We start from the raw sequence: 12,841 nt of genomic DNA on the forward strand, positions 1-12,841 counted from the left end.
TGAATTAAACAAATGCAGTCTTATTTGCAGTAAGACATGTCCTCAGTAAAAGTGCTCTGCTCTTTTTTGAAGATGTTATTTGGAGCTTTGTCATATAATTTTTCTAAATTTACTCCAAGTAATCAATTACTGAAATGTAATATAAAATAGGAAACCTAATATATGCAAAACAAAATGAAAGATTCCAATCCATGGTACACTTTGTAATATAGTGACTGATAATTACGCAGAAATATTAAAAGGATCAATTTGTAGAGGCTCTTTAAAAAGCCAAGATATAAGATTGAAAGCTCAATCATAAGTTAGGAAATTTCTGTCTTCTTGTGCTTAATGTCTTTAGCAGAAGAGTTTTTAGTAGTTCAAGATTTAGTTTTATATTTGATTAATGTAACTATTACCATCTCCTATCTTGTAAAAGGAAAGAAGTCCTATTTCTAGTAACCAGGACAGTGAACCCCACTTTGGAGAGGAAGGACTGTGTTTTGATTTGCTCATCATACTGGGATAATAGCTGATTTCTACTTCGTAGCAGCTTTTAGCTAGTTAACTTAAGAATACCTACCCAAAGACACCAATTCAGGCAGGAATGTGATTGTACTTAATTCCAGAGTTATTTCTGGGTGCAGATGTCATTGGTGTACAACACAGCCTTTGAAAGACATGAATTTTGATTATAGATTGGTGTCTTCCACAGTTCTCGTATTATGAGTCCTTCCTAAATACTGAAACTGTGAAATAATGAGACATGCTGGTCAACAAAACAATTTTGCCCTGAATTTTAAGATACAATGAATATAAAATTCACTCACAAGTGGTCTTCTTCCACTGGTGATGTTCAGCCTACAATAAAACCTCAGGTGATCAAATGGATATGTGAAGAGAGAAGGAATAGGAATTATAGGAAAAAAAGCAGATGACTAAGATGTGCACCAGATTACACTCTCATAAAGCCACTCACCATACAGGATATGACATAAATTATCTTTTCTAATGCTATTATATTTATTGGCAAAAAAATGAGACTATATAGCAAATTAGTTTTTCTTTCCTTTGTACTTCTGTTTCAAAGGCTTAAAGGATGGATTTAAACTGTACGTATTTTGCATTGTGGTTATGTTATCTATATGATGCTGAGATTTATTTTGTTTGTGTAAAAAAAGTAGATAAGTTTAAATTTATGGATTTTTCCTATATTTTTCTAATATTGTGTCTTAGGGCTTACAGCCTCCTAGTTTCTTTGGCATATTTTTTTTTCCAGTGATTTAATTTGTCGCAGACATCTATAATGTGGACACATACACTCTGTATATTGTATACTAAAGGAAATCCTGCAAAACAGGATATGCTCAGTGTGCCATTTACACTGTCCATTTGGATTAGGAGGAATTAAGTAATTTTACATAGCTGTTGGCTATTTTCTGATCATGTGAGTAAAACCTGTCACCTCCCTGCCCCACAGACTGTTCACACCTTCGAGGAGATGCCCAAACCCTAATCTGCTCTACTTGGAGCCATCTCAGGGGCTTCCAAGGGAGGCCAAATGTCCCATGTCTGATCTACCTTGGGGGCAAAAATCCTTTCCATGTCTGACAGGGTCCCTGTGGATGCTTCAAACCACTGGGACCCCTGGCAACATCTCTGCATTCCATTTCATATGACTGCTGTCCCCGGTTCCCCAGAGGATGAGGATGGCAAGCTTCACAGTGATCCTCAAGAAGGTGTTCCCTTGGTCTTGCCACTGGTATCGAGCTGAAAAGGGCTGACAGCCTCAGGCACCTCCAGGGGTTGGTGGATCATCTCATCTCCTGAAAGGCTTGTCATCTGATGAAGATGACTCTCACAAACTGGGAATATAGCCCACTGCTGCTATTGCCATCACATCCCCTTGTCCCACTAAAACTAGCTGCACAGCTCCTATGTTAAACACAACCGCTGGCTATATGTATGAATGATGTAAAACACCCTTCAGTCACAGGGTAAAACTTCAGAGTTAGTTTTTCCCTTTAATCTTTCTAAGAGTTATTTGCCTACCTTGTATTGCAGGAAGAGTTTGGCTCCTTGGGCATGCAGGGATATAAAGGGCATGCATGATTTCCCACCAGGTCACCAATGATCATTTGCCACTACACTGTTTATGATGAGGTTGCCTTCTTGGAAAGAAGTCTCTAATGGGTTTGTGTTCTTTACCATATTTTTTCTTTACTTCAACAGCTCCTTTTCTTCCTTTGCCTTAATAATTTATGCCTTTCTTGGAAGTGATGGTAGGCCTCCAAGCATTTGTATTGCTCCTTCCAATTGTCATTTTCTTCTGTAGGCCATAAGTCAGGGGGCTTAGTTTTTGCCTGCATTCACTCCAGAGGGAAGTTATCTTTCTTGAACCTGAAAAATTAGAAATGTTTGTCATAGTACAGGTGAGCTCTCATGAGGGCTTTGCACAATGCCTGCCTTTCCTATGGAAATATCTTGCCTGAGACACAAGAATGTATTTGCTTGAATCTCATTCATAGCTTACAGTCGTCCTGTGATTTGTTCATGCTTCTGGGAATATTTTCCTACTCTGACAGTTCTTAAGTGAAACAGAAACTCATGGCACTCTGCCTGACGTGGTGGTACCTATTTCTGGCCTGCAGGTCTTCATGCAAGGAATGTTTATTGATGGAGGGGATGTCTCTTTTGTCAGCGCCTCAGCTGGTGTGGAGGATGATGTAGATGTATACCATGAGACGGAGCTTCTTCTACCACGTGAATGCCATGAAATCCAGAATATGATGGGGACAATGAAACCTACATTTCTTCATGGTTTTCTGAAATCTAAATTCAAAAGATCTGACTGTGAACTTCCTTGTTTCTTACATTTGATGACAGCAAAGCATGAAGGATGGAGCCTGAGAAATGTTTTAATGAGGCTTCTACTCATCAGTACCTTGCTGGAGTCAGCCCCACGCAGTCACAACCAGCAGCACAATCCAGCCCTTCACTGGACAGCTAAAGTGGTGATGCAGTTAGACTAGATGATAACTGTACATCCCTTCCAACTCAACTATTTTATTTTGTTCTATTCTATTTTAGAAATTTAAATCTCTTCATTTACATCTTCCTTAGACCTTCTGTCCACGTGTGTGTCTACTCACCTCCCTCAAATCTTATCTTCTAGCAAGAAAGAAAAGGCCTGACCTTTTTTATTTCAGCAACTTAATTCTACCCTTCCCTTCCAGCCCAGCAGTATTATTATGGATATATTCCACAGGCCGTATTAGATGGGCACCTGACAACAAGACAGCCTTTATGAAGTTTCTGTTGTATATTGGTTCTTTGTTTTACACTGGGAATGTCTCCCTGAAGTGTGGAAGGATCTGTTCCAGGCCTTTTCCTAGAGACAAAATGCATTATTCTCTCTCACAGTCATAGTGTGTCCAAGACCATCAGAGGTTAAGAAACTGGGCTGGTTTGGCAGATGTTTCTTTTTATTCTGCCAATTAAGTCAACAATAAGTATTCATAATTCTGGGGAGGCTTAGAGGTCATAGAAATTACAGGAAAGACAGAATAGCTGATGCACAAATAGCTGAAAAAGAAAGCAATCTTTTGGAGATTCTCTCCCGCCCCTTTTATTCTGCTTGTCCTAGGGGCTGTCATCAGTCAGTGACATTGTGCATTGGCTTCACCCCTTGGTTCTGGCTGCAGTGTTCAAGGTTTGCCATTACTGTGAATGGCAAAACCTCTGTTTTATTGTTTCAGGGGAGATATTCTTCTACAGTTTGTCTTACACTCAGCTTTCAGTGCTTTGTATAAGAATTGAAAGATTTTTCTCAGCAACTAGTTTAAAATAAATTGTTGGAATACTTCTTAAGAGAGAATGGGGAGCAGCCATGGAATAAAGATAGCAGTTATTGTGAGGCAGCATGTGGAGTAGAGAAGTCATCTGGTACTTTACCAGTAGAGAGAAACTCATTAAATTCTGATTTTCTGAGCTTCTCAAAAGTTCATCCTTGCTGAGCAAGACATGGAGCTGCTGCAGAGAAGTATGGACTTTAAGAGGAAAAAAGGATGTGGAGAAGTCACCAAAGAGCTAGTTTGTGTGTCTGTGTCTGGGATGTTAATGGCAATTGAATGATCTCTGCAAGTAATGTAATAGAGTACACTGGACTTCCCAGATGTGGGGCACTTCCTACCTGCCTTATGCATTAAAAAACAGTGTGATACAATAGTCAGTCAGGTGATGCTAACAACAAGAATAAAGCATTACTGGAAGACAAAACAGGAGCTTTATAGAGAGAAAAGAAGCAGCCATGAGGCAATGAACAGCCATGAGACTTTAAGTCCATTAATGAAGCTGAATTCCCATATAAAAGATCCTTACTCAAGCATAACAGTACTAATAGTGAAAAAGTCATTGGCTGGGAGTGTAACAATGAGAAAAGTATAATAAAATATTTCTACTATTGCTTCTGTGAAAAGAGATGTGAATGAGACATAGTTGGTGCAAATAATACCTAAAACATTGTAGCAGCTAATAAAAGTATTTGATATACTGTGACCCTAGAAGGAATGTAAACTGTGTATTTTGCTAAACTCAAGAAACATAAGGGGCAATATATGCTTGCCTCACAGTCACATAATCTGGCATCCACATGTACTTTTGGAGATATAAAAGATCACTTAATGAGAGACAGAAACATATATGGGGCAAATGATTCCAGCATATAGGGGATGATGCTGAAAGAAACAGATGAATTTCTTCAAATGGCAAGGGCAGCTGAACTGTCTAGCAAGAGGATCAAAACAGTGTTGCCAGTGCAGAACTGGGACAAGCTAAAGGAAATTCAAAAACAGGACAGACAGCCTGTACAAGAATGCAAGTGTTGGGTTGCAGGGTATGTACTGAGTGAAACAATACACTAGACAAACCCTGTCTAGTACCCAGCAGAAACAGAAAAAGCAAGACTTTTTGTCCAGTGTGTTGTAGCTTGGGAAATAGAGAAAGTGTTAATAGGTATGGAGGACATAGAGATTACAGTTAAAAGAAAGATGTCTTCTGGTTGTCTTGCATAAGTCCAGATAAATTGGTTGCACAGAAGGATGCAAAAAATGATGTCAACCTGTTTATTTTCAGAACTGTTCTATCAGGTCTTAATCAGTTGACTGCAGTTGGATGGTGAAGCCATCAGCAGCCTAATCCTACCAAGCTGGATGACTTTAATCTGGAGAATTAAAATTCATGATGCAGGTATTTGAAGGCAAACAGCAAATGCAGCCTGTGGAGAATAAGTTTGACAATCAAGAGATGTTATATACACAAGGTAATAATTTCCTGAGCATGGCAGAGGAGGCTGTGTTCTCTGTGTGTGTTCTTCTTTTCAGAAAATGTACAGTTGTACTTCAGGGAATCAAACACACAAAAATGAAGTCAGAAAGAAGCCTCAATACAGTGAGATGGCTAAAATTCAGTTTTTGATAATGGTAGAGTAATAACAAATATTTGATAACTCTGCAAGAATTGACATTATTGTGTCTGTTGAAACTTTTAGAGAATGACTCAGATGCCTAATTGTTGCTGAGAAAAATTTGGAGTAAACTGAGGATCTTGATTTAGCCAAACACCAAAGCATATAATTGTATGCATGTATGTATGTCAGCACTAATGCAAAGTAGATTCTATAAGCTATCATCCATTTAACAACTCTGTCAGGCTAAGACTTTTACCACTCTGTGGTTTGAGCCACGTGACAACAATGACTACACCTTTTGGAAGATAATTGCCTGGTGTAAATGCTTTTGACCTGCACCCAACTTCTAAGGTGTTGCAATGTAAATTGAAGCTGGGAAGGATTCCCAAACATGTGGCTTGAAGCTGATGACAGAGCTATTAAAAATTAATGATCTGACAAAAGAGACAGTCAGTGTCACTATGTAATAAGCAAAATATGAAGTTGAATGTAGACATGTAGAACTTGAGTAAAACTATGTTTTCTCTGTTAGTTGACATCTGGAGAGATGTCAGCAAGACCCTGGAAAAGTCAGCAGGATTAGGAAAGCACTTAAAATGAAAGCTGTCCAATGTCTATTAGACATAGTGATTTTTTTTCTGCAATTACCCAGGGTGTTTAAAACAATTAGGAGGTATTGCTCCTAAGACTCTATAGGGTAGCTAAAGCAAAATTATTTTGTTCTGTAGCAGCTTAGGCACAGTGCTAATGCACACCAAGCGGCCTAGAACATTTACTAAAGACAGGAAGCAAAAAGGAAACACAGAGCCATGCTTTCTAAAATGCAGTTCCCTCACTTCACTTTTCAGCACTTGCCCAAAATCTGCTTGAAGGAACATGAACAACGTTGTGAATTTATACTTGGGTTTGTTTCTTCGTAAAACTTTAGCAGTAGAATATGAAAATAAGGCACTTCCCAAGAAAATCCCTGCATATGATAGATGCACTCATAAAGACATGCCTTCCAGCATACTAGACATGACTTTATAAGACAAAATCTGCATATTCACACAGTCCCCTGAAGACCAGGCAGTAGTAAATCAGTTTGTGTACCAACCATGGCAGTCTGAAGGGGCACTTATGACAGGAAGTTATTCTGTTTTAGTCTGTGAGGAATGTACTGTATGTGCAAAATATAATTTTTTTTGAAGGACACCTAACAGCAATCCTAGAGGACTTAGAGGGTGCTACAGTGTGCCTGAAATACACTTCAGACCTACTGATACAGATCTGAATTAAATGTCAGCCAAGACTGTATGCCCAGATAGGAGCAAAGAAATAGTGATCTGAGATGCTTAGACTTCTGACTGACCACAGGACATGGCACAACTTCATGAAATATCAGCCCTGGTAAAAATGCAAAGAAGAAAACAAGGAAAAATAAAATAATAAAACCAATAGACAAGCTTTCTGCTGCAGCTGCTGTATGACTTGTTGAAGGAAATATAAACAAAGATGGTACCAGACTGTCTGAAACTTAGGATGCCTGGCAGTAGACTTCAAAATTAACTCAAAATGGGTTACATTAGCCTGGATGCTCAAAGGGCAACAGGAGATACAATCTGGCAATAAAGAGCTTGTAAGCAAGAACAGTACTGGTGAATAGTTCTCACTTTGCATTGTTCAGCTTTCACATTCCTACATCTCTTTCCCTTCATTCTACCATCTCCCTTCTAATTTTTACCTTGGCACAGATAAATCAAGTCTACTGTGCAAAAAGGAAACAATAAACAGTGCAATGAACTAGTAAAAAAAAAATCAGTAAAAAAGTTGATGATTTGATACCATTGTGTAGATGAATAGGCCTGGTTCAGACATCAAAAATCTACTTGCAGCAATAATAGAAACTAAAGGCTGATGATACTTAATAATAGAAACTAAAGGCTACTAATAGTAGAGGAAAATCTGAAGATAGTACCCATAAAAACTCAAAATGCAAAACAAAGTAAATAAGTGATTAAAAAGGGAAGTATAAAAAAAGAAATTACTATAATCTTGATGCCAACAGAAGCTCAAAATCTCATTTCTTTCAAAAATTGTTATAGTTTGCTTGAAGAAAAAATAAAATAAACTTACATATGGCCATGGCAATGGCAATATTAAGTTATACTCTTGGTTCATTAAGTTTCAGCAAAACTATTCTGCAGGCCATTTTAAAGGTGTTCTGTGGTCAGAACTGGTGGCTGTACAGCTGTAGCTGCAGGAGAATGCAGCACTGGTCTGGTGTAAACGTTCCCACCATTTCATTACAGGGTACCTGTAAGCAATCTATAGAGTCTTACATAACACTAGGGAAAAAAAAAAAAATCTTTGAAAGCACTTTGGATTTGTTTCTGCTTATCCCCTGTACCCTTTGCAACATTGGGAAAAAACAAAAAAAGCGAAAAACATTCCTCCCTTTTGATGTAAAATCCTGTGCTTGAGAGAGGAAATGCAGCCTTCCAGGAAGGGGTCTGACCTGGCAGGTTTGCTCTGTGAGCTCAGTGCTCTGAGAAAGTGTGCGGTATGTGCTTTACACAGGTTAAGCAAAGTTTTGTGTTCTGAACCTCACTCTGGAAAAGAAGCATTTCATTAGACAGCTGCCTGGAATCAACTTAATATGGAAAAGTGAGAAAGCTTGAGAGATTTTAAATTCTCTCAGTACATAATTTCTTGCTGTTTCACAGTAACACTTATGCAGAGAGAAACCTATCTGAAATTTCAGGCTACATTTTAACATGCATATGTTTCTTAGAATGAAAACTTTACCATGACTAAAATCCTTCTCCCAAAGAAGAGAAACTGTCCCTGCAAACCTTGCTAGAGAGTGGTTTTGTCACAGTTATCTCAGGACTGAAAATCCTTGTTGAACAAAAGCCTCTAGGTACCATGACCTTTAGCCTACTCTGGACTTAATGGTAGCTATGGATGCCTTTGGATGTGTCATGGAGAACTTTTCCCCTAGATCTGTCTGCCACTGTGTGTGGGTTCAGCCCCTGAAGTGAGTCTGCACAGCACTCTCCTGCACTCAGGGTGTTTTCTTTAGCTCTCCAGACCCTTTGTTTCCTTGTCTTACGGCAGATAGTGCAACATCTCACTAACAGCACCACAGCTGTGCACTGACAAGCAGATTGGGGCTCACATTAGACCACTTGGGAAGCTGTTGGTGTGTATTCTTTTCCTATGAAACTTCACTAGACCTGTGGGGCCTTTTATCTTCATTTGTGTTTTATATAGACTGCCTGTGTATTCATATTGTGTTAGACATTTTATTTAGGCATAAATGTTTAACTACATATATAACATATTGTTAGATGTGAAGAACTTGGCAGATGATACACAAAGTATGTACAGATTAAATTATATTAAAAATATTCTGCAAACTGAAATAAAAATATTGGAACTAGTCAAGCAGTCTGCAAGGGAGTGTGGGAAAACTATCATTTCGGACTTGGAAAGTAGACTGGACAAATCAGTAACAATCAAACTGTTTTAAAGGAGGAATAACAATTGGAAGTAATTTGCAGTGGTGGGAGAGCAGAGCATAAGTGATTTCTTGGGGCTTTTTTTAAAAACCTTATTATCTTTAATTACTTCTTTGAAAGGTTTTCTCCCTGCTTTAATGTAATGAATTCCATAGCAATGATGATTAAGTATTTAGGGACTTTTACCGGGGATTCTTTAGAAGAGATGATGAATGATTATTGGCTTCAGTTGCTAATTGACACAACAATCCATGCCAAGGGATTCCTCTCTAGTTTTGAAACTATATTCTAAAAAGAAAAGAGAATTGATTTGTTAGATAACACACTGATGTTGAGGTTAATTGAAGCATGATGGAGACTCATGCCTCTCATTTTTTTCCTAAGAAATTGTGTAATTCTTGTCTTCATGTTTTCATTTCTTGTAATTTGTGATTAAAAGGATGTGCAATTTTAACATACAACCTATGACAGTACCTTTAGGTTGGAGCTTCACTATGCCAAAAAAAGAGGAAGCTATCAAAATACTCCTGTAGATGGTTTGAACATGTTAATTTTTCTTAAAAAGGAGAAGAAGCACAAACAGACCAGGTTTGCCCAGGTACCTTTTCTATAGAATCACTAATTTCTACCCTGAAGAGGTCAGGCAGATTTGTGGAATAAAACAGGGCCTCAGGCCATATAACATGGTTGTGAGCTAGTCAACCACTCATTTGTGCCAAGTAAATTTTGGAAATGATTCTCCTTTGCTGACAGTACCCTCATTACCGATTGTGTAGAGTAATTTATCAGGCATTTCTTAAAATAAACTGTTCATTTATGCTAATAGGACTTGGCAGGGAGGAAAAATTGGCAGGACTTGAAGTTCCTAGTGGTTTTCTTTTTTAAAACAAAAACTGTAAAGTCCTTAGTATTTTGAGCCACCGTTATCACAGCCATGCATATAGTTTCTAATTGCATAATAAATTTTCAGAATGGGAGAAAATTGTTCCTATGTTAAGTTTACAAAAGCAAATAGTTTTGTAGTATTGTAAAAGTACAGTCATTAGTTTCATACTGGTACATTCCTTATTGGCTAAGCTTCTGTTATTAATGAATCACTTAGCATCTTTTCCATGACTCATCTATTCTCAGTGCAGTACCTCATCTTGAAATATCTCTTTGTTTCTTACTCCTGATGTATTTTCTGTTTGGTAGCTCCCTTCAAGGGGATGTTTTCTTTCTGCTTCATAGTGGGGCTTTGATCCTGCAAACAGGCGTGCACATCAGTATCTCCTGAAGTGAGTAGTCCAATTTGAACCTATGGGACTGGTCAATAGGTACAGTTAATAACTTTTACATGTTTGTAGGACCCAGCTGCAGCCACTGTACAAAGTTTAGCTGCTAATCTTTGCAGCTGAACTAATTTATATTTAGTTCAATATATTTCACATTCAGTTGTCTTCAAAAAATAAATATATCAGTTCGTGAAAAAGCCATCCTTCCTAGCCCACAAGAGAACATCCAAAGCTCAACGTAAGAAGAAAGTGTGCCTTGAAACACACAAATAAGGTCTGCAACACTGATAAAAGGACAGCTGTAGAAAATTGTGACTCACCAAAGAGAATGCTTTAATCCAATGCCTGCTGAAGTGTAAGGGGAAGTCTTCTGTTAACTTCACTGGTGGTTAGATCTGCTTCTCATTTAACAAGACAAAACTAGATGCATCTCCAATTGTACATAAATTATGTGTTGTGTGTTCAGTTTCTCAGCAAATGGCAAGATCCGTTGCATTATTGAGTAAAACTAAACAGTCATGTTGTTTTTGTTGTTGCATTTTAATGAAAATAAATATGGCAGTAAGTGCAATTGGTACAGAATATACTGTGCTTATAACGACAATTGACCCCAAATTTTCATCATGCTCAGCCTTTAGCTGAAAATTCCAGAAACTCAGACAGTCTTTTCAAAGACAAACAACGTAAAACAGCCAACAGCACCTTAAATTGAAGGCTAAACCCCGGACATTTTTTAATAACCAGACTTTCTGGGAAGCTGTAATGATGCCACTTAGATTAAGGCTTTAAATTTTTGCTGTCTCGTGCTATTGTACTTTGTAATTTGCAGAACTGAAGGGACCCATATCTAGTAAAATTGAGAACAAAGGTTCTCTAACATTTTGCAAGTTTTCAGCTTTTTAGACTTGAAGCTCAAATTTAAAATGTGAAGTGCATTCCATGTACACTTACTGAACCTGGCTTTTTCTGCTACACGTCGATTACTCACCATCATAATTAGAATGTCCCTGCAATGGATCTAAATGTTTCTGCTAATGTTTTCCACTTCTGTCTGCATTCTTTTCATATTGTTTCCTGCCATTAATGCAATAAAAATGTCAGCCACAAATACCAGATTCCTAATGGAAAAGCAAAACAAACTAAAACCACAGCCAGCACCCCAGCTGAGAAATATTTTTTTTTCTCATATTCCAAATTTTTACGAGGCAAACAATTATTTGAGGTTGCATCTACTACATGCATTGTTAACTAAGTTACATACATTTTTCATACTTGGAAATCAGAATTACTGACACTCACTGTAACTTTTACAGAGTGGTTTCATGCATACATTTGGGTTGTCTGATCAGAGAAAGATGCTATCTTATTTAAATGAGAGGATCATAATTGGTACTCTTGGCTTCTCCTGCTCTTGGAAAAACAAAATAATTTTTAGTTCAAGATATAATGGGACAAGCATTACTGCTTTAATGTCCTCCAGCACACAGATGATTACAGAATTTATACTTTTATTTAGCTATGAGTTCCTAAAAGATAGATGGCTCAGAAGAGAGGATCCAAATATCTGTTGTTAATGCAAGATGGATATGGATGGTTCTTGTAATGTGTCAGCTTATTTGTACAATGCAATAAGTAGCCTCTCTGAATTTTTTTTTCTCATTACTTAAACCCTTCAAAGTTTCTGGCTGTTCTTAAATACAATTAGATTAAACATTCCTGTTTAATTTATTGACATGAAATTGGTGAGGAAGTTAACTTAGAAATCTGAATTCTGTGTAGGACAAATTAGCAGTGGTAGTGAAATTCCTAATCTATTTATTATAACATATATATGTGTTTGGAGAACAGATTCCCATATGTGCTGTTCTCCCAGAATACATAAAAAAAAAAAAAAGAAAAAGTGGCCTCTTTCCTATGGAGTCATCTTAAGTGTAATACAGGAGCAAAAATTGATAAAGATCATGAAAAAGCATTGAAATAGTACAAGTCAGCATAGACCAAATGGTTGCATCTCTAATTATGAATATTTTAGTTACCTAAGATTAGTTTTCTGAGAAACTCTTGAGTTGCTTCTGATAGTGAAGGTAAAAGGTACAGAAGAAATTACCTCATGGGTGATTTGACAATATATTCTTTTCCCATAAAACTGTCACTTAAGGAACAGTGTGAGGTGCAAAAGAGCAGGTTCTCTCTGCTAGAAGTTAAACATAGACCTTGGATTATGCAGAAAAGCATTTTCTGTCTATTTATTTTACCTTTCATTTTAATACAGGTGTTTTGATATCTCTTGCCATATTTTTGAGACTCTATTGCTGCCCAATTCAGTAGTGTAAACTCAGTCTGTAAACTCTTTGGATTAAAGGTAGTTTTCTTCCAATTGTCTGTGCACTTCTTGGTTCAGCTGAGCCTCTGTCTAGTTTAAAAACAATAGCAGTAACTCAAAATAAGTATGTACCCTGAAGAAGCCTTCAAATGTTCCATTTTTTAATGCCAAAGTGATGGAAAATGGCAGGAGGTTCAGAACACCATGGATCCACTATGCTTCCCTTATTTAACTTTTCTTCTTCCTGACCCCCTTGGTGGTGGTTCTGGAAGCATTGCAGCATAGGAATTGACTG

General features: G+C 37.5%; 1 protein-coding gene across 2 annotated transcripts in view; it reads left to right on the plus strand.

Annotated features, from left to right (window-relative positions):
• The window catches only part of SUGCT (succinyl-CoA:glutarate-CoA transferase), a 313,857-nt gene that overhangs the window by 273,002 nt on the left and 28,014 nt on the right, over positions 1–12,841 (plus strand). The window lies entirely within an intron of this gene.

Source organism: Haemorhous mexicanus, chromosome 1 (assembly GCF_027477595.1).
Source record: "Haemorhous mexicanus isolate bHaeMex1 chromosome 1, bHaeMex1.pri, whole genome shotgun sequence".
Lineage (NCBI taxonomy): Eukaryota > Metazoa > Chordata > Aves > Passeriformes > Fringillidae > Haemorhous > Haemorhous mexicanus.